The sequence below is a fragment of the Engystomops pustulosus genome, chromosome 1, assembly GCF_040894005.1.
Source record: "Engystomops pustulosus chromosome 1, aEngPut4.maternal, whole genome shotgun sequence".
Lineage (NCBI taxonomy): Eukaryota > Metazoa > Chordata > Amphibia > Anura > Leptodactylidae > Engystomops > Engystomops pustulosus.
In genome coordinates this window covers 304400852-304421281 of record NC_092411.1, presented here as the reverse complement: position 1 = coordinate 304421281, position 20430 = coordinate 304400852, and the positions used below count along the sequence as shown (strand labels likewise).

Here is a 20430-nt window from a genome sequence, read left to right as displayed (position 1 = left end):
GTCTGGAGCAGATCAGAGGGGTCTGGAGCAGATCAGAGGGGTCTGGAGCAGATATAGAGGGGTCTGGAGCAGATCAGAGGGTTCTGGAGCAGATATAGAGGGGTCTGGAGCAGATATAGAGGGTTCTGGAGCAGATATAGAGGGGTCTGGAGCAGATATAGAGGGGTCTGGAGCAGATATAGAGGGTTCTGGAGCAGATATAGAGGGTTCTGGAGTAGGGACTAGCGTTGATATGAGGGTCCCTACACTGCCTCACAGATATTGTCCCTGAGCTGGTGGGATTCTCTGTCCTGATCCCATTATCTCTTGTGCAGGGGGGGGGGCTTCTCATGGCATTGAGACCCAAATGAGGGTCCTCCAGAGGAGAGCAATGTGAGGATATGGTGATGACCCCCCGATGGGACCGACACCCTCCGCATGATGAGATTACAATTATCTCATGAATACACAACTCACTGCCACTCCCATCATCTCAGCTCATCAAGACACTGTGCAGAGGATGGGGGTTATCACACACTACAGTCATAGAGATGATGGGGGTTATCACACACTACAGTCATAGAGATGATGGGGGTGATTACACACTACAGTCATAGAGATGATGGGGGTGATTACACACTACAGTCATAGAGATGATGGGGGTTATCACACACTACAGTCATAGAGATGATGGGGGTGATTACACACTATGGTCATAGAGATGATGGGGGTTATCACACACTACAGTCATAGAGATGATGGGGGTGATTACACACTATGGTCATAGAGATGATGTGGGTTATTATACACTACAGTCATAGAGATGATGGGGGTGATTACACACTACAGTCATAGAGATGATGGGGGTTATCACACACTACAGTCATAGAGATGATGGGGGTTATCACACACTACAGTCATAGAGATGATGGGGGTTATCACACACTACAGTCATAGAGATGATGGGGGTTATTATACACTACAATCATAGAGATGATGGGGGTTATCACACACTATATATATACACTACAGTCATATTTTCGTATAGGAGTTGTACCGCACACCTTGGGTTTTGTTGTTCAGGTGCTCTGGATAGGGTCCCAATCCCATTTAAACATTATAGTACGGAATCCAGTCACACTGATTGTGAATTAGAATTTTTTAGTATACTGATATACGTGATACATATACAGAGAAGGTCAGGATAGTCCCTGTGACACAAAGGTATATAGTGTATACAATTCATCTGGTAATGGATGAGCAGGGATACTCTGGGGATGCTATAGGATTCAGTAGTGATGGTACCTGTAAAGGAAGCATGAGAGTATCAGACAGTGCTGACCAGTATGCCAGTTACTAGAGGTTCAGGAGTTGCTGTGCAGGCTGGGCGCTTAGGGGAAGAGCGGGAGTCCGCTTGTGTGGTAGAAGCGCTGCAGTGGTAAGTGCTGTGAGGCTTTAAATAGGAATATCAGGCGCGCGAGCGCACGAAAACGTCACTTCCGGTCTGGACCGGAAGTGCGTCATAGTTTGCGTTCCACTCGTTGCCGTGCGGTGGAACGCATGGGCTATTATATGCTGATTGGAGCAGAGATGATGGGGGAGTGGCTGTAGCGTCCACTGATAATATTGAAAATGTCAGAAGGTTTAAGGGAATCGTGTGGCGCGATGATAGTATCAGGTGGGGGTACTATTAGAAGTAAGTACAGGATAATAAGAGCTATTAGTGTAGTTAGGCTGAGGAATAAACGCCTAAATGGTGGAGTATAGTAACACGCGCCAGTTGTAGAAAATGGCATCTAGTGTATCCTATGCTACAATGGGAGTAGATGCAATAACAGTAGTGATGGGAAACATATATGGAATATGGGGACGTATATGACCTGCGCGCATGTACAAAGTAATCACATAGTAATAACACACATCTACTACATTGCACATACAATACCAGAGCGCTGATGATATGTATGTTTTCAGCGTCTCTGTAACAAAAATAGAATTGTTCATATTAATAACAAATCAGCAGAAGCTTTGGATATTGTAGTCCCTATTCATTCCTTTAGGTGACAGCGTTTGTAGTGTGTGAATCCAAAACGACTCTCTGATACTCGGTCCCCACTGCGTCTCGGGGTCCCTATTTGTTCGATAACCTGGAATTTTAGTTGGTTAATAGAATGGTTTTTTCCAGGAAGTGGGCAGGTATTGGGAGTAAAGTGTTCTTTAGTCTGATGGTAGATTTGTGTTTGGAAATTCTGTCTTTGATGGGTAATGTGGTCTCACCGACATATGCGAGGCCACATGGGCATTTCATCATGTAGATCACAAAATCAGAGTTACATGTGAAGAAATCATGTATGGGATCATTTTTCCCGTTGAGGGGGTGTGAAAATGTCTCGCCTTTTTGTACATTGTTGCATTGTGCACAAGAATGGGAAGGTGCCTTTTCTCTGAGTTCTCAGGAATAGTTGTTTTTGTAACCAGTTATCCCACGGTTGTAATTGACCTATGTCTGGAATTACTAGAAATCGTACTCACAGAAAATCACTTTATGTTCCAAGACTCATTCTACATCCAACGACAGGGTACTGCCAAGGGGTCCAATGTGGCACCCCCATATGCGAACACTTACATGGCCTTCTTCGAAGAAACCTTTGTCTATCCGAATCAACTCTTCTCCACCCACTGCCGCATCTGGAAACGCTACATCGACGATGTGTTCTGCATATGTGGGGGCACATTGGACTCCTTACACAACTTTCTTCTTGATCTCAACTCAATTTGGCCAGAGTTACAATTTACACTCCACAGTGACAGTGAGAAAATAAACTTCCTAGACACCATGATCATCAAAGAGACAGATGGGACCCTATGGTCAGATCTCTATACCAAACCGACAGATCGTAATAACCTCCTTCACTTTACTAGCTGTCACCCCAAATCTACCAAAAACTCACTCCCCATCTCCCAATATAAAAGACTTGAAAGGATCATCAGCAAACCAGAGATCCTAAACACTAGACTAGAGGAGATGCAAGCTAAATTCTCAGAAAGAGGATACCCCTCCAATACACTCACAAAATACAGAAATACGCCCTCGAGACCCAAAAGGTCCGCCCAAAGTCGCATACCTTTTGTCCATACCTATCACCCCTACTCTTTCAAAGTCCATAAGATCATACGGAAACACTGGCCCATACTCCATAAAGGACACCCAAACATCCCAGAATTCAACAAACCATTTCTACCCTGCTTCAAACGTCCCGATAACCTAAGAGACAGATTAGTTAAGGCTGACATAGGCTCGGGAATTTAATTACAAAAACAACTATTCCTGAGAACTCAGAGAAAAGGCACCTTCCCATTCTTGTGCACAATGCAACAATGTACAAAAAGGCGAGACATTTTCACACCCCATAACGGGAAAAATGATCCCATACATGATTTCTTCACATGTAACTCTGATTTTGTGATCTACATGATGAAATGCCCATGTGGCCTCGCATATGTCGGTGAGACCACATTACCCATCAAAGACAGAATTTCCAAACACAAATCTACCATCAGACTAAAGAACACTTTACTCCCAATACCTGCCCACTTCCTGGAAAAAACCATTCTATTAACCAACTAAAATTCCAGGTTATCGAACAAATAGGGACCCCGAGACGCAGTGGGGACCGAGTATCAGAGAGTCGTTTTGGATTCACACACTACAAACGCTGTCACCTAAAGGAATGAATAGGGACTACAATATCCAAAGCTTCTGCTGATTTGTTATTAATATGAACAATTCTATTTTTGTTACAGAGACGCTGAAAACATTCATATCATCAGCGCTCTGGTATTGTATGTGCAATGTAGTAGATGTGTGTTATTACTATGTGATTACTTTGTACATGCGCGCAGGTCATATACGTCCCCATATTCCATATATGTTTCCCATCACTACTGTTATTGCATCTACTCCCATTGTAGCATAGGATACACTAGATGCCATTTTCTACAACTGGCGCGTGTTACTATACTCCACCATTTAGGCGTTTATTCCTCAGCCTAACTACACTAATAGCTCTTATTATCCTGTACTTACTTCTAATAGTACCCCCACCTGATACTATCATCGCGCCACACGATTCCCTTAAACCTTCTGACATTTTCAATATTATCAGTGGACGCTACAGCCACTCCCCCATCATCTCTGCTCCAATCAGCATATAACAGCCCATGCGTTCCACCGCACGGCAACGAGTGGAACGCAAACTATGACGCACTTCCGGTCCAGACCGGAAGTGACGTTTTCGTGCGCTCGCGCGCCTGATATTCCTATTTAAAGCCTCACAGCACTTACCACTGCAGCGCTCCTACCACACAAGCGGACTCCCGCTCTTCCCCTAAGCGCCCAGCCTGCACAGCAACTCCTGAACCTCTAGTAACTGGCATACTGGTCAGCACTGTCTTATACTCTCATGCTTCCTTTACAGGTACCATCACTACTGAATCCTATAGCATCCCCAGAGTATCCCTGCTCATCCATTACCAGATGAATTGTATACACTATGTACCTTTGTGTCACAGGGACTATCCTGACCTTCTCTGTATATGTATCACGTATATCAGTATACTAAAAAATTCTAATTCACAATCAGTGTGACTGGATTCTGTACTATAACACTACAGTCATAGAGATGATGGGGGTTATCACACACTACAGTCATAGAGATGATGGGGGTTATCACACACTACAGTCATAGAGATGATGGGGGTTATCACACACTACAGTCATAGAGATGATGGGGGTTATCACACACTACAGTCATAGAGATGATGGGGGGTTATCACACACTACAGTCATAGAGATGATGGGGGTTATCACACACTACAGTCATAGAGATGATGGGGGGTTATCACACACTACAGTCATAGAGATGATGGGGGTGATTACACACTATAGTCATAGAGATGATGGGGGTTATCACACACTACAGTCATAGAGATGATGGGGGTTATCACAATCTACAGTCATAGAGATGATGGTGGTTATTATACACTACAGGCATAGAGATGATGGGGGTTATCACACACTATAGTCATAGAGATGATGGGGGTTATCACACACTACAGTCATAGAGATGATGGGGGTTATCACACACTACAGTCATAGAGATGATGGGGGTTATCACACACTACAGTCATAGAGATGATGGGGGTTATCACACACTACAGTCATAGAGATGATGGGGGTGATTACACACTATAGTCATAGAGATGATGGGGGTTATCACACACTACAGTCATAGAGATGATGGGGGTTATCACACACTACAGTCATAGAGATGATGGGGGTTATCACACACTACAGTCATAGAGATGATGGGGGTTATCACACACTACAGTCATAGAGATGATGGGGGTTATCACACACTACAGTCATAGAGATGATGGGGGTTATCACACACTACAGTCATAGAGATGATGGGGGTTATCACACACTACAGTCATAGAGATGATGGGGGGTTATCACACACTACAGTCATAGAGATGATGGGGGGTTATCACACACTACAGTCATAGAGATGATGGGGGTTATCACACACTACAGTCATAGAGATGATGGGGGTTATCACACACTACAGTCATAGAGATGATGGGGGTTATCACACACTACAGTCATAGAGATGATGGGGGGTTATCACACACTACAGTCATAGAGATGATGGGGGTTATCACACACTACAGTCATAGAGATGATGGGGGTTATCACACACTACAGTCATAGAGATGATGGGGGTGATTACACACTACAGTCATAGAGATGATGGGGGTTATCACACACTACAGTCATAGAGATGATGGGGGTGATCACACACTACAGTCATAGAGATGATGGGGGTGATTACACACTATAGTCATAGAGATGATGGGGGTTATCACACACTACAGTCATAGAGATGATGGGGGTTATCACACACTACAGTCATAGAGATGATGGGGGTTATCACACACTACAGTCATAGAGATGATGGGGGTTATCACACACTACAGTCATAGAGATGATGGGGGTTATCACACACTACAGTCATAGAGATGATGGGGGTTATCACACACTACAGTCATAGAGATGATGGGGGTTATCACACACTACAGTCATAGAGATGATGGTGGTTATTATACACTACAGTCATAGAGATGATGGGGGTTATCACACACTACAGTCATAGAGATGATGGGGGTTATCACACACTACAGTCATAGAGATGATGGGGGTTATCACACACTACAGTCATAGAGATGATGGGGGTTATCACACACTACAGTCATAGAGATGATGGGGGTTATCACACACTACAGTCATAGAGATGATGGGGGTTATCACACACTACAGTCATAGAGATGATGGGGGTTATCACACACTACAGTCATAGAGATGATGGTGGTTATTATACACTACAGTCATAGAGATGATGGGGGTTATCACACACTACAGTCATAGAGATGATGGTGGTTATTATACACTACAGTCATAGAGATGATGGGGGTTATCACACACTACAGTCATAGAGATGATGGGGGTTATCACACACTACAGTCATAGAGATGATGGGGGTTATCACACACTACAGTCATAGAGATGATGGGGGTTATCACACACTACAGTCATAGAGATGATGGGGGTTATCACACACTACAGTCATAGAGATGATGGGGGTTATCACACACTACAGTCATAGAGATGATGGGGGTTATCACACACTACAGTCATAGAGATGATGGGGGTTATCACACACTACAGTCATAGAGATGATGGGGGTTATCACACACTACAGTCATAGAGATGATGGGGGTTATCACACACTACAGTCATAGAGATGATGGGGGTTATCACACACTACAGTCATAGAGATGATGGGGGGTTATCACACACTACAGTCATAGAGATGATGGGGGTTATCACACACTACAGTCATAGAGATGATGGGGGTTATCACACACTACAGTCATAGAGATGATGGGGGTGATTACACACTATAGTCATAGAGATGATGGGGGGTTATCACACACTACAGTCATAGAGATGATGGGGGTGATCACACACTACAGTCATAGAGATGATGGGGGTGATTACACACTATAGTCATAGAGATGATGGGGGTTATCACACACTACAGTCATAGAGATGATGGGGGGTTATCACACACTACAGTCATAGAGATGATGGGGGTTATCACACACTACAGTCATAGAGATGATGGGGGTTATCACACACTACAGTCATAGAGATGATGGGGGTTATCACACACTACAGTCATAGAGATGATGGGGGTTATCACACACTACAGTCATAGAGATGATGGGGGTTATCACACACTACAGTCATAGAGATGATGGGGGTTATCACACACTACAGTCATAGAGATGATGGTGGTTATTATACACTACAGTCATAGAGATGATGGGGGTTATCACACACTACAGTCATAGAGATGATGGTGGTTATTATACACTACAGTCATAGAGATGATGGGGGTTATCACACACTACAGTCATAGAGATGATGGGGGTTATCACACACTACAGTCATAGAGATGATGGGGGTTATCACACACTACAGTCATAGAGATGATGGGGGTTATCACACACTACAGTCATAGAGATGATGGGGGTTATCACACACTACAGTCATAGAGATGATGGGGGTTATCACACACTACAGTCATAGAGATGATGGGGGTTATCACACACTACAGTCATAGAGATGATGGGGGTTATCACACACTACAGTCATAGAGATGATGGGGGTTATCACACACTACAGTCATAGAGATGATGGGGGTTATCACACACTACAGTCATAGAGATGATGGGGGTTATCACACACTACAGTCATAGAGATGATGGGGGTTATCACACACTACAGTCATAGAGATGATGGGGGTTATTATACACTACAGTCATAGAGATGATGGGGGTTATCACACACTACAGTCATAGAGATGATGGGGGTTATCACACACTACAGTCATAGAGATGATGGGGGTTATCACACACTACAGTCATAGAGATGATGGGGGTTATCACACACTACAGTCATAGAGATGATGGGGGTTATCACACACTACAGTCATAGAGATGATGGGGGTTATCACACACTACAGTCATAGAGATGATGGGGGTTATCACACACTACAGTCATAGAGATGATGGGGGTTATCACACACTACAGTCATAGAGATGATGGGGGTTATCACACACTACAGTCATAGAGATGATGGGGGTTATCACACACTACAGTCATAGAGATGATGGGGGTTATCACACACTACAGTCATAGAGATGATGGGGGTTATCACACACTACAGTCATAGAGATGATGGGGGTTATCACACACTACAGTCATAGAGATGATGGGGGTTATCACACACTACAGTCATAGAGATGATGGGGGTTATCACACACTACAGTCATAGAGATGATGGGGGTTATCACACACTACAGTCATAGAGATGATGGGGGTTATCACACACTACAGTCATAGAGATGATGGGGGTTATTATACACTACAGTCATAGAGATGATGGGGGTTATCACACACTACAGTCATAGAGATGATGGGGGTTATCACACACTACAGTCATAGAGATGATGGGGGTTATCACACACTACAGTCATAGAGATGATGGGGGTTATCACACACTACAGTCATAGAGATGATGGGGGTTATTATACACTACAGTCATAGAGATGATGGGGGTTATCACACACTACAGTCATAGAGATGATGGGGGTTATCACACACTATATACACTACAGGCATAGAGACGATGGGGGTTATTATACACTACAGTCATAGAGATGATGGGGGTGATTACACACTACAGTCATAGAGATGATGGGGGTGATTACACACTACAGTCATAGAGATGATGGGGGTGATTACACACTACAGTCAGATGATGGGGGTTATTACCAGCGCTGCTGGTGCTGTGGTGTACTCCCGACAGCTTACGGAGGGTGCACCTGGACTGGTGGATGAGGTGGGGAGAGTAAGGGTTAATCACCCTCTATAGCACTTTAAGGGGAGGAGGTGTAATGCAGTGTATTTGGCTCCTCCCCCTGTTCCTGTTCTGTATTTAAGGTGGAGCTAGTCTCCTCCTTCTTCCTCTCTAGACAGTGGCACTCAAGAAGCAGCCCCTCCCTCCCTCCGCCCCTCCCCCTCTCCCATACCTCCGCCCCTCCCATCTCCCTCCCTCCCCCCCTCCCCCTCCCCCTCACCCATACCTCCGCCCCTCCCATCTCCCTCCCCCCTCCCCCTCTCCCATACCTCCGCCCCTCCCATCTCCCTCCCCCCCCCTCCTCCCCCCCCCCCTCTCTAATTTAAGGCTTGTTTTTGTTGTTTTATAATTATGTTTGTATTTTATAAGTCACAGCTGGTGGATAAATGGAGAGCGGTGAGTGTTTATAGTATCAAGAGAAAAGAGGGGAATTGTATCTATATGGCTACAAATCATGAAGAAGAAATGCTATAATTAAAATGTAAATGTTTATTCAATACAAATATACCTCACACTACATAGACATTTAAAAACACTTAAAAAGCACAGTTGTATGTGCCTGTGACTGAGCATGGACTGCTGTGATGTATGCAGTCCTTGCTAAGAGCTACCCTTCCCCTGGTGGACCTATTGGTGAGTAAACATGTGCTAGCTGTAAAGTGCTCTATATGCAAATTTGAAAGTATGTAAGTGTACTTATCTTTTTGTCTGTACAGCTGCACCTATCGGAAATGCTCCTAGTGTCGATATACATGGAGTATCACCAGGTCCAGTATTTGGGGATAGGGGCTCAGCTCCCCACGCGTTCCGCCAGCGTCTGGCTTCCTCAGGGGTGTGTGTTGCATTGCTCGTCTGGCCGACTTGCCACCTGGGAGTGCAGATGGGCATAGGGCAGACCCCAGCCGTTTTTTCTACCTTCGGATGAAGAGTTTGTTAAAGTGCCTACTGTTTATAATTATGGCAAACAGGGATGAGCTGGCGCAACACTAGACAATTTGTTGATGTCGCTGGTGACAAAGGTGGTGACCTGCACCCCAACGTGAATATAGATCCACTAATGGAGCCACTAAAAACCAAATACAAACAGGAGAACCTGCGCCAAACAATCTCACAAATGACCCATCTCCTGTATATCACCGCACAGACCTCATACCGTGTGCATGTGTGTGATGTATGATAGATCGGACAGGAAATAACTGAGCTAAACGGATCCCTGGTGCTGGTACCGGACCTCCGGGGCGCTGTGGATTCAGTCCGTCTCGGTGCGGAGATAAAACCCATTAATATAAATATCCAGAAGGGTTTTCCAGGTAATCCGGCTTGAGTTTTCTTAGACTTGGGGATCGCTAGGGTTTGCACGTGGAGTAGATCCCCGTACGGCGGCTGCTGCTCCGTACACAGTTCTGTCTGCGATCCGCGTGGTGACGTCACAGGGTACGGAAGGTCCAGAGAGACAAAACTTCTTCCTACGCGTTTCGAGGGCTGCTGCCTTCTTCGTCACTGTGCATGGGGGGTGTATATATAGCGATCGCCTGTCTAAGTAGGTGCATCCACCAAACCCTCCGGACATAGAGACACCGAACTGTCTACTTGTTCTAGATAAAAACTATTTTATTCTAAATTTAAATTAATATAGTAGCTAAATGTTCTGTATAGACCCTACGTCTGCCTGTATACACTGGTATCTTACATGTTATACTGACAGGACATAGTGTACAGTAATAATGTAAGTGTTCTGTATAGACCCTACGACTGCCTGTATACACTGGTATCTTACATGTTATACTGACAGGACATAGTGTACAGTAATAATGTAAGTGTTCTGTATAGACCCTACGACTGCCTGTATACACTGGTATCTTACATGTTATACTGACAGGACATAGTGTACAGTAATAATGTAAGTGTTCTGTATACACCCTACGACTGCCTGTATACGCTGGTATCTTACATGTTATACTGACAGGACATAGTGTACAGTAATAATGTAAGTGTTCTGTATAGACCCTACGACTGCCTGTATACACTGGTATCTTACATGTTATACTGACAGGACATAGTGTGCAGTAATAATGTAAGTGTTCTGTATACACCCTACGACTGCCTGTATACACTGGTATCTTACATGTTATACTGACAGGACATAGTGTACAGTAATAATGTAAGTGTTCTGTATACACCCTACGACTGCCTGTATACACTGGTATCTTACATGTTATACTGACAGGACATAGTGTACAGTAATAATGTAAGTGTTCTGTATAGACCCTACGACTGCCTGTATACACTGGTATCTTACATGTTATACTGACAGGACATAGTGTGCAGTAATAATGTAAGTGTTCTGTATACACCCTACGACTGCCTGTATACACTGGTATCTTACATGTTATACTGACAGGACATAGTGTACAGTAATAATGTAAGTGTTCTGTATACACCCTACGTCTGCCTGTATACACTGGTATCTTACATGTTATACTGACAGGACATAGTGTGCAGTAATAATGTAAGTGTTCTGTATAGACCCTACGACTGCCTGTATACACTGGTATCTTACATGTTATACTGACAGGACATAGTGTGCAGTAATAATGTAAGTGTTCTGTATACACCCTACGTCTGCCTGTATACACTGGTATCTTACATGTTATACTGACAGGACATAGTGTACAGTAATAATGTAAGTGTTCTGTATACACCCTACGTCTGCCTGTATACACTGGTATCTTACATGTTATATACTGACAGGATATAGTGTACAGTAATAATGTAAGTGTTCTGTATAGACCCTACGACTGCCTGTATACACTGGTATCTTACATGTTATACTGACAGGACATAGTGTACAGTAATAATGTAAGTGTTCTGTATAGACCCTACGTCTGCCTGTATACACTGGTATCTTACATGTTATACTGACAGGACATAGTGTACAGTAATAATGTAAGTGTTCTGTATACACCCTACGTCTGCCTGTATACACTGGTATCTTACATGTTATACTGACAGGACATAGTGTACAGTAATAATGTAAGTGTTCTGTATACACCCTACGACTGCCTGTATACACTGGTATCTTACATGTTATACTGACAGGACATAGTGTACAGTAATAATGTAAGTGTTCTGTATAGACCCTACGTCTGCCTGTATACACTGGTATCTTACATGTTATACTGACAGGACATAGTGTACAGTAATAATGTAAGTGTTCTGTATACACCCTACGACTGCCTGTATACACTGGTATCTTACATGTTATACTGACAGGACATAGTGTACAGTAATAATGTAAGTGTTCTGTATAGACCCTACGACTGCCTGTATACACTGGTATCTTACATGTTATACTGACAGGACATAGTGTGCAGTAATAATGTAAGTGTTCTGTATAGACCCTACGACTGCCTGTATACACTGGTATCTTACATGTTATACTGACAGGACATAGTGTACAGTAATAATGTAAGTGTTCTGTATAGACACTACGTCTGCCTGTATACACTGGTATCTTACATGTTATACTGACAGGACACAGTGTACAGTAATAATGTAAGTGTTCTGTATAGACACTACGACTGCCTGTATACACTGGTATCTTACATGTTATACTGACAGGACATAGTGTACAGTAATAATGTAAGTGTTCTGTATAGACACTACGACTGCCTGTATACACTGGTATCTTACATGTTATACTGACAGGACATAGTGTACAGTAATAATGTAAGTGTTCTGTATACACCCTACGACTGCCTGTATACACTGGTATCTTACATGTTATACTGACAGGACATAGTGTGCAGTAATAATGTAAGTGTTCTGTATACACCCTACGACTGCCTGTATACACTGGTATCTTACATGTTATACTGACAGGACATAGTGTGCAGTAATAATGTAAGTGTTCTGTATAGACCCTACGTCTGCCTGTATACACTGGTATCTTACATGTTATACTGACAGGACATAGTGTGCAGTAATAATGTAAGTGTTCTGTATAGACCCTACGTCTGCCTGTATACACTGGTATCTTACATGTTATACTGACAGGACATAGTGTACAGTAATAATGTAAGTGTTCTGTATAGACCCTACGACTGCCTGTATACACTGGTATCTTACATGTTATACTGACAGGACATAGTGTACAGTAATAATGTAAGTGTTCTGTATAGACCCTACGTCTGCCTGTATACACTGGTATCTTACATGTTATACTGACAGGACACAGTGTACAGTAATAATGTAAGTGTTCTGTATACACCCTACGACTGCCTGTATACACTGGTATCTTACATGTTATACTGACAGGACATAGTGTGCAGTAATAATGTAAGTGTTCTGTATAGACCCTACGTCTGCCTGTATACACTGGTATCTTACATGTTATACTGACAGGACATAGTGTACAGTAATAATGTAAGTGTTCTGTATAGACCCTACGTCTGCCTGTATACACTGGTATCTTACATGTTATACTGACAGGACATAGTGTACAGTAATAATGTAAGTGTTCTGTATACACCCTACGACTGCCTGTATACACTGGTATCTTACATGTTATACTGACAGGACATAGTGTGCAGTAATAATGTAAGTGTTCTGTATACACCCTACGACTGCCTGTATACACTGGTATCTTACATGTTATACTGACAGGACATAGTGTGCAGTAATAATGTAAGTGTTCTGTATAGACACTACGTCTGCCTGTATACACTGGTATCTTACATGTTATACTGACAGGACATAGTGTACAGTAATAATGTAAGTGTTCTGTATAGACCCTACGACTGCCTGTATACACTGGTATCTTACATGTTATACTGACAGGACATAGTGTGCAGTAATAATGTAAGTGTTCTGTATAGACCCTACGTCTGCCTGTATACACTGGTATCTTACATGTTATACTGACAGGACACAGTGTACAGTAATAATGTAAGTGTTCTGTATACACCCTACGTCTGCCTGTATACACTGGTATCTTACATGTTATACTGACAGGACATAGTGTGCAGTAATAATGTAAGTGTTCTGTATAGACCCTACGACTGCCTGTATACACTGGTATCTTACATGTTATACTGACAGGACATAGTGTACAGTAATAATGTAAGTGTTCTGTATACACCCTACGACTGCCTGTATACACTGGTATCTTACATGTTATACTGACAGGACACAGTGTACAGTAATAATGTAAGTGTTCTGTATAGACACTACGACTGCCTGTATACACTGGTATCTTACATGTTATACTGACAGGACATAGTGTACAGTAATAATGTAAGTGTTCTGTATAGACCCTACGACTGCCTGTATACACTGGTATCTTACATGTTATACTGACAGGACATAGTGTGCAGTAATAATGTAAGTGTTCTGTATACACCCTACGTCTGCCTGTATACACTGGTATCTTACATGTTATACTGACAGGACATAGTGTACAGTAATAATGTAAGTGTTCTGTATAGACACTACGACTGCCTGTATACACTGGTATCTTACATGTTATACTGACAGGACATAGTGTGCAGTAATAATGTAAGTGTTCTGTATAGACACTACGACTGCCTGTATACACTGGTATCTTACATGTTATACTGACAGGACATAGTGTGTAGTAATAATGTAAGTGTTCTGTATAGACCCTACGTCTGCCTGTATACACTGGTATCTTACATGTTATACTGACAGGACATAGTGTACAGTAATAATGTAAGTGTTCTGTATACACCCTACGACTGCCTGTATACACTGGTATCTTACATGTTATACTGACAGGACATAGTGTACAGTAATAATGTAAGTGTTCTGTATACACCCTACGACTGCCTGTATACACTGGTATCTTACATGTTATACTGACAGGACATAGTGTACAGTAATAATGTAAGTGTTCTGTATAGACCCTACGACTGCCTGTATACACTGGTATCTTACATGTTATACTGACAGGACATAGTGTACAGTAATAATGTAATGTTCTGTATACACCCTACGTCTGCCTGTATACACTGGTATCTTACATGTTATACTGACAGGACATAGTGTACAGTAATAATGTAAGTGTTCTGTATACACCCTACGACTGCCTGTATACACTGGTATCTTACATGTTATACTGACAGGACATAGTGTACAGTAATAATGTAAGTGTTCTGTATAGACCCTACGACTGCCTGTATACACTGGTATCTTACATGTTATACTGACAGGACATAGTGTGCAGTAATAATGTAAGTGTTCTGTATAGACACTACGTCTGCCTGTATACACTGGTATCTTACATGTTATACTGACAGGACATAGTGTGCAGTAATAATGTAAGTGTTCTGTATACACCCTACGTCTGCCTGTATACACTGGTATCTTACATGTTATACTGACAGGACATAGTGTACAGTAATAATGTAAGTGTTCTGTATAGACACTACGACTGCCTGTATACACTGGTATCTTACATGTTATACTGACAGGACATAGTGTACAGTAATAATGTAAGTGTTCTGTATACACCCTACGACTGCCTGTATACACTGGTATCTTACATGTTATACTGACAGGACATAGTGTACAGTAATAATGTAAGTGTTCTGTATAGACACTACGTCTGCCTGTATACACTGGTATCTTACATGTTATACTGACAGGACATAGTGTACAGTAATAATGTAAGTGTTCTGTATACACCCTACGACTGCCTGTATACACTGGTATCTTACATGTTATACTGACAGGACATAGTGTACAGTAATAATGTAAGTGTTCTGTATAGACCCTACGTCTGCCTGTATACACTGGTATCTTACATGTTATACTGACAGGACATAGTGTGCAGTAATAATGTAAGTGTTCTGTATACACCCTACGACTGCCTGTATACACTGGTATCTTACATGTTATACTGACAGGACATAGTGTACAGTAATAATGTAAGTGTTCTGTATACACCCTACGACTGCCTGTATACACTGGTATCTTACATGTTATACTGACAGGACACAGTGTGCAGTAATAATGTAAGTGTTCTGTATAGACCCTACGACTGCCTGTATACACTGGTATCTTACATGTTATACTGACAGGACATAGTGTACAGTAATAATGTAAGTGTTCTGTATAGACACTACGACTGCCTGTATACACTGGTATCTTACATGTTATACTGACAGGACATAGTGTGCAGTAATAATGTAAGTGTTCTGTATAGACCCTACGTCTGCCTGTATACACTGGTATCTTACATGTTATACTGACAGGACATAGTGTACAGTAATAATGTAAGTGTTCTGTATACACCCTACGACTGCCTGTATACACTGGTATCTTACATGTTATACTGACAGGACATAGTGTGCAGTAATAATGTAAGTGTTCTGTATACACCCTACGACTGCCTGTATACACTGGTATCTTACATGTTATACTGACAGGACATAGTGTACAGTAATAATGTAAGTGTTCTGTATACACCCTACGACTGCCTGTATACACTGGTATCTTACATGTTATACTGACAGGACATAGTGTGCAGTAATAATGTAAGTGTTCTGTATACACCCTACGACTGCCTGTATACACTGGTATCTTACATGTTATACTGACAGGACATAGTGTGCAGTAATAATGTAAGTGTTCTGTATACACCCTACGACTGCCTGTATACACTGGTATCTTACATGTTATACTGACAGGACATAGTGTGCAGTAATAATGTAAGTGTTCTGTATACACCCTACGACTGCCTGTATACACTGGTATCTTACATGTTATACTGACAGGACATAGTGTACAGTAATAATGTAAGTGTTCTGTATACACCCTACGACTGCCTGTATACACTGGTATCTTACATGTTATACTGACAGGACATAGTGTACAGTAATAATGTAAGTGTTCTGTATAGTCCCTACGACTGCCTGTATACACTGGTATCTTACATGTTATACTGACAGGACATAGTGTGCAGTAATAATGTAATGTTCTGTATACACCCTACGTCTGCCTGTATACACTGGTATCTTACATGTTATACTGACAGGACATAGTGTGCAGTAATAATGTAAGTGTTCTGTATACACCCTACGACTGCCTGTATACACTGGTATCTTACATGTTATACTGACAGGACATAGTGTGCAGTAATAATGTAAGTGTTCTGTATACACCCTACGTCTGCCTGTATACACTGGTATCTTACATGTTATACTGACAGGACATAGTGTACAGTAATAATGTAAGTGTTCTGTATACACCCTACGACTGCCTGTATACACTGGTATCTTACATGTTATACTGACAGGACATAGTGTACAGTAATAATGTAAGTGTTCTGTATAGACCCTACGACTGCCTGTATACACTGGTATCTTACATGTTATACTGACAGGACATAGTGTGCAGTAATAATGTAAGTGTTCTGTATAGACCCTACGACTGCCTGTATACACTGGTATCTTACATGTTATACTGACAGGACATAGTGTACAGTAATAATGTAAGTGTTCTGTATAGACCCTACGTCTGCCTGTATACACTGGTATCTTACATGTTATACTGACAGGACATAGTGTGCAGTAATAATGTAAGTGTTCTGTATAGACCCTACGTCTGCCTGTATACACTGGTATCTTACATGTTATACTGACAGGACATAGTGTGCAGTAATAATGTAAGTGTTCTGTATAGACCCTACGACTGCCTGTATACACTGGTATCTTACATGTTATACTGACAGGACATAGTGTACAGTAATAATGTAAGTGTTCTGTATACACCCTACGTCTGCCTGTATACACTGGTATCTTACATGTTATACTGACAGGACATAGTGTACAGTAATAATGTAAGTGTTCTGTATACACCCTACGTCTGCCTGTATACACTGGTATCTTACATGTTATACTGACAGGACATAGTGTGCAGTAATAATGTAAGTGTTCTGTATACACCCTACGACTGCCTGTATACACTGGTATCTTACATGTTATACTGACAGGACATAGTGTGCAGTAATAATGTAAGTGTTCTGTATAGACCCTACGACTGCCTGTATACACTGGTATCTTACATGTTATACTGACAGGACATAGTGTGCAGTAATAATGTAAGTGTTCTGTATAGACACTACGTCTGCCTGTATACACTGGTATCTTACATGTTATACTGACAGGACATAGTGTACAGTAATAATGTAAGTGTTCTGTATACACCCTACGTCTGCCTGTATACACTGGTATCTTACATGTTATACTGACAGGACATAGTGTACAGTAATAATGTAATGTTCTGTATACACCCTACGTCTGCCTGTATACACTGGTATCTTACATGTTATACTGACAGGACATAGTGTACAGTAATAATGTAAGTGTTCTGTATACACCCTACGACTGCCTGTATACACTGGTATCTTACATGTTATACTGACAGGACATAGTGTACAGTAATAATGTAAGTGTTCTGTATACACCCTACGTCTGCCTGTATACACTGGTATCTTACATGTTATACTGACAGGACATAGTGTGCAGTAATAATGTAAGTGTTCTGTATAGACCCTACGACTGCCTGTATACACTGGTATCTTACATGTTATACTGACAGGACATAGTGTACAGTAATAATGTAAGTGTTCTGTATACACCCTACGACTGCCTGTATACACTGGTATCTTACATGTTATACTGACAGGACATAGTGTACAGTAATAATGTAAGTGTTCTGTATAGACCCTACGTCTGCCTGTATACACTGGTATCTTACATGTTATACTGACAGGACATAGTGTGCAGTAATAATGTAAGTGTTCTGTATAGACACTACGACTGCCTGTATACACTGGTATCTTACATGTTATACTGACAGGACATAGTGTACAGTAATAATGTAAGTGTTCTGTATACACCCTACGTCTGCCTGTATACACTGGTATCTTACATGTTATACTGACAGGACATAGTGTACAGTAATAATGTAAGTGTTCTGTATAGACCCTACGACTGCCTGTATACACTGGTATCTTACATGTTATACTGACAGGACATAGTGTACAGTAATAATGTAAGTGTTCTGTATAGACACTACGTCTGCCTGTATACACTGGTATCTTACATGTTATACTGACAGGACATAGTGTACAGTAATAATGTAAGTGTTCTGTATAGACCCTACGTCTGCCTGTATACACTGGTATCTTACATGTTATACTGACAGGACATAGTGTACAGTAATAATGTAAGTGTTCTGTATAGACCCTACGACTGCCTGTATACACTGGTATCTTACATGTTATACTGACAGGACATAGTGTGCAGTAATAATGTAAGTGTTCTGTATAGACCCTACGACTGCCTGTATACACTGGTATCTTACATGTTATACTGACAGGACATAGTGTGCAGTAATAATGTAAGTGTTCTGTATAGACCCTACGACTGCCTGTATACACTGGTATCTTACATGTTATACTGACAGGACATAGTGTACAGTAATAATGTAAGTGTTCTGTATACATCCTACGACTGCCTGTATACACTGGTATCTTACATGTTATACTGACAGGACATAGTGTACAGTAATAATGTAAGTGTTCTGTATAGACCCTACGACTGCCTGTATACACTGGTATCTTACATGTTATACTGACAGGACATAGTGTACAGTAATAATGTAAGTGTTCTGTATAGACCCTACGTCTGCCTGTATACACTGGTATCTTACATGTTATACTGACAGGACATAGTGTACAGTAATAATGTAAGTGTTCTGTATAGACCCTACGACTGCCTGTATACACTGGTATCTTACATGTTATACTGACAGGACATAGTGTGCAGTAATAATGTAAGTGTTCTGTATAGACCCTACGACTGCCTGTATACACTGGTATCTTACATGTTATACTGACAGGACATAGTGTACAGTAATAATGTAAGTGTTCTGTATACACCCTACGACTGCCTGTATACACTGGTATCTTACATGTTATACTGACAGGACATAGTGTGCAGTAATAATGTAAGTGTTCTGTATACACCCTACGACTGCCTGTATACACTGGTATCTTACATGTTATACTGACAGGACATAGTGTACAGTAATAATGTAAGTGTTCTGTATACACCCTACGACTGCCTGTATACACTGGTATCTTACATGTTATACTGACAGGACATAGTGTACAGTAATAATGTAAGTGTTCTGTATACACCCTACGACTGCCTGTATACACTGGTATCTTACATGTTATACTGACAGGACATAGTGTACAGTAATAATGTAAGTGTTCTGTATAGACCCTACGACTGCCTGTATACACTGGTATCTTACATGTTATACTGACAGGACATAGTGTACAGTAATAATGTAAGTGTTCTGTATAGACCCT

The 20430-nt window shown here is 41.6% G+C and overlaps 1 protein-coding gene across 1 annotated transcript in view; it reads right to left on the bottom strand.

Moving 5' to 3' along the window:
- Positions 1-9050, bottom strand: part of LOC140084792 (kazal-type serine protease inhibitor domain-containing protein 1-like) — a 37993-nt gene extending 28943 nt beyond the window's left edge. Inside the window, exon 1 of the mRNA XM_072126480.1 lies at positions 8942-9050. The gene's annotated coding sequence lies outside the window, so the exon portion shown is untranslated. The remainder of the gene's footprint in view (positions 1-8941) is intronic.
- Between the last annotated feature and the right edge of the window lie 11380 nt (positions 9051-20430).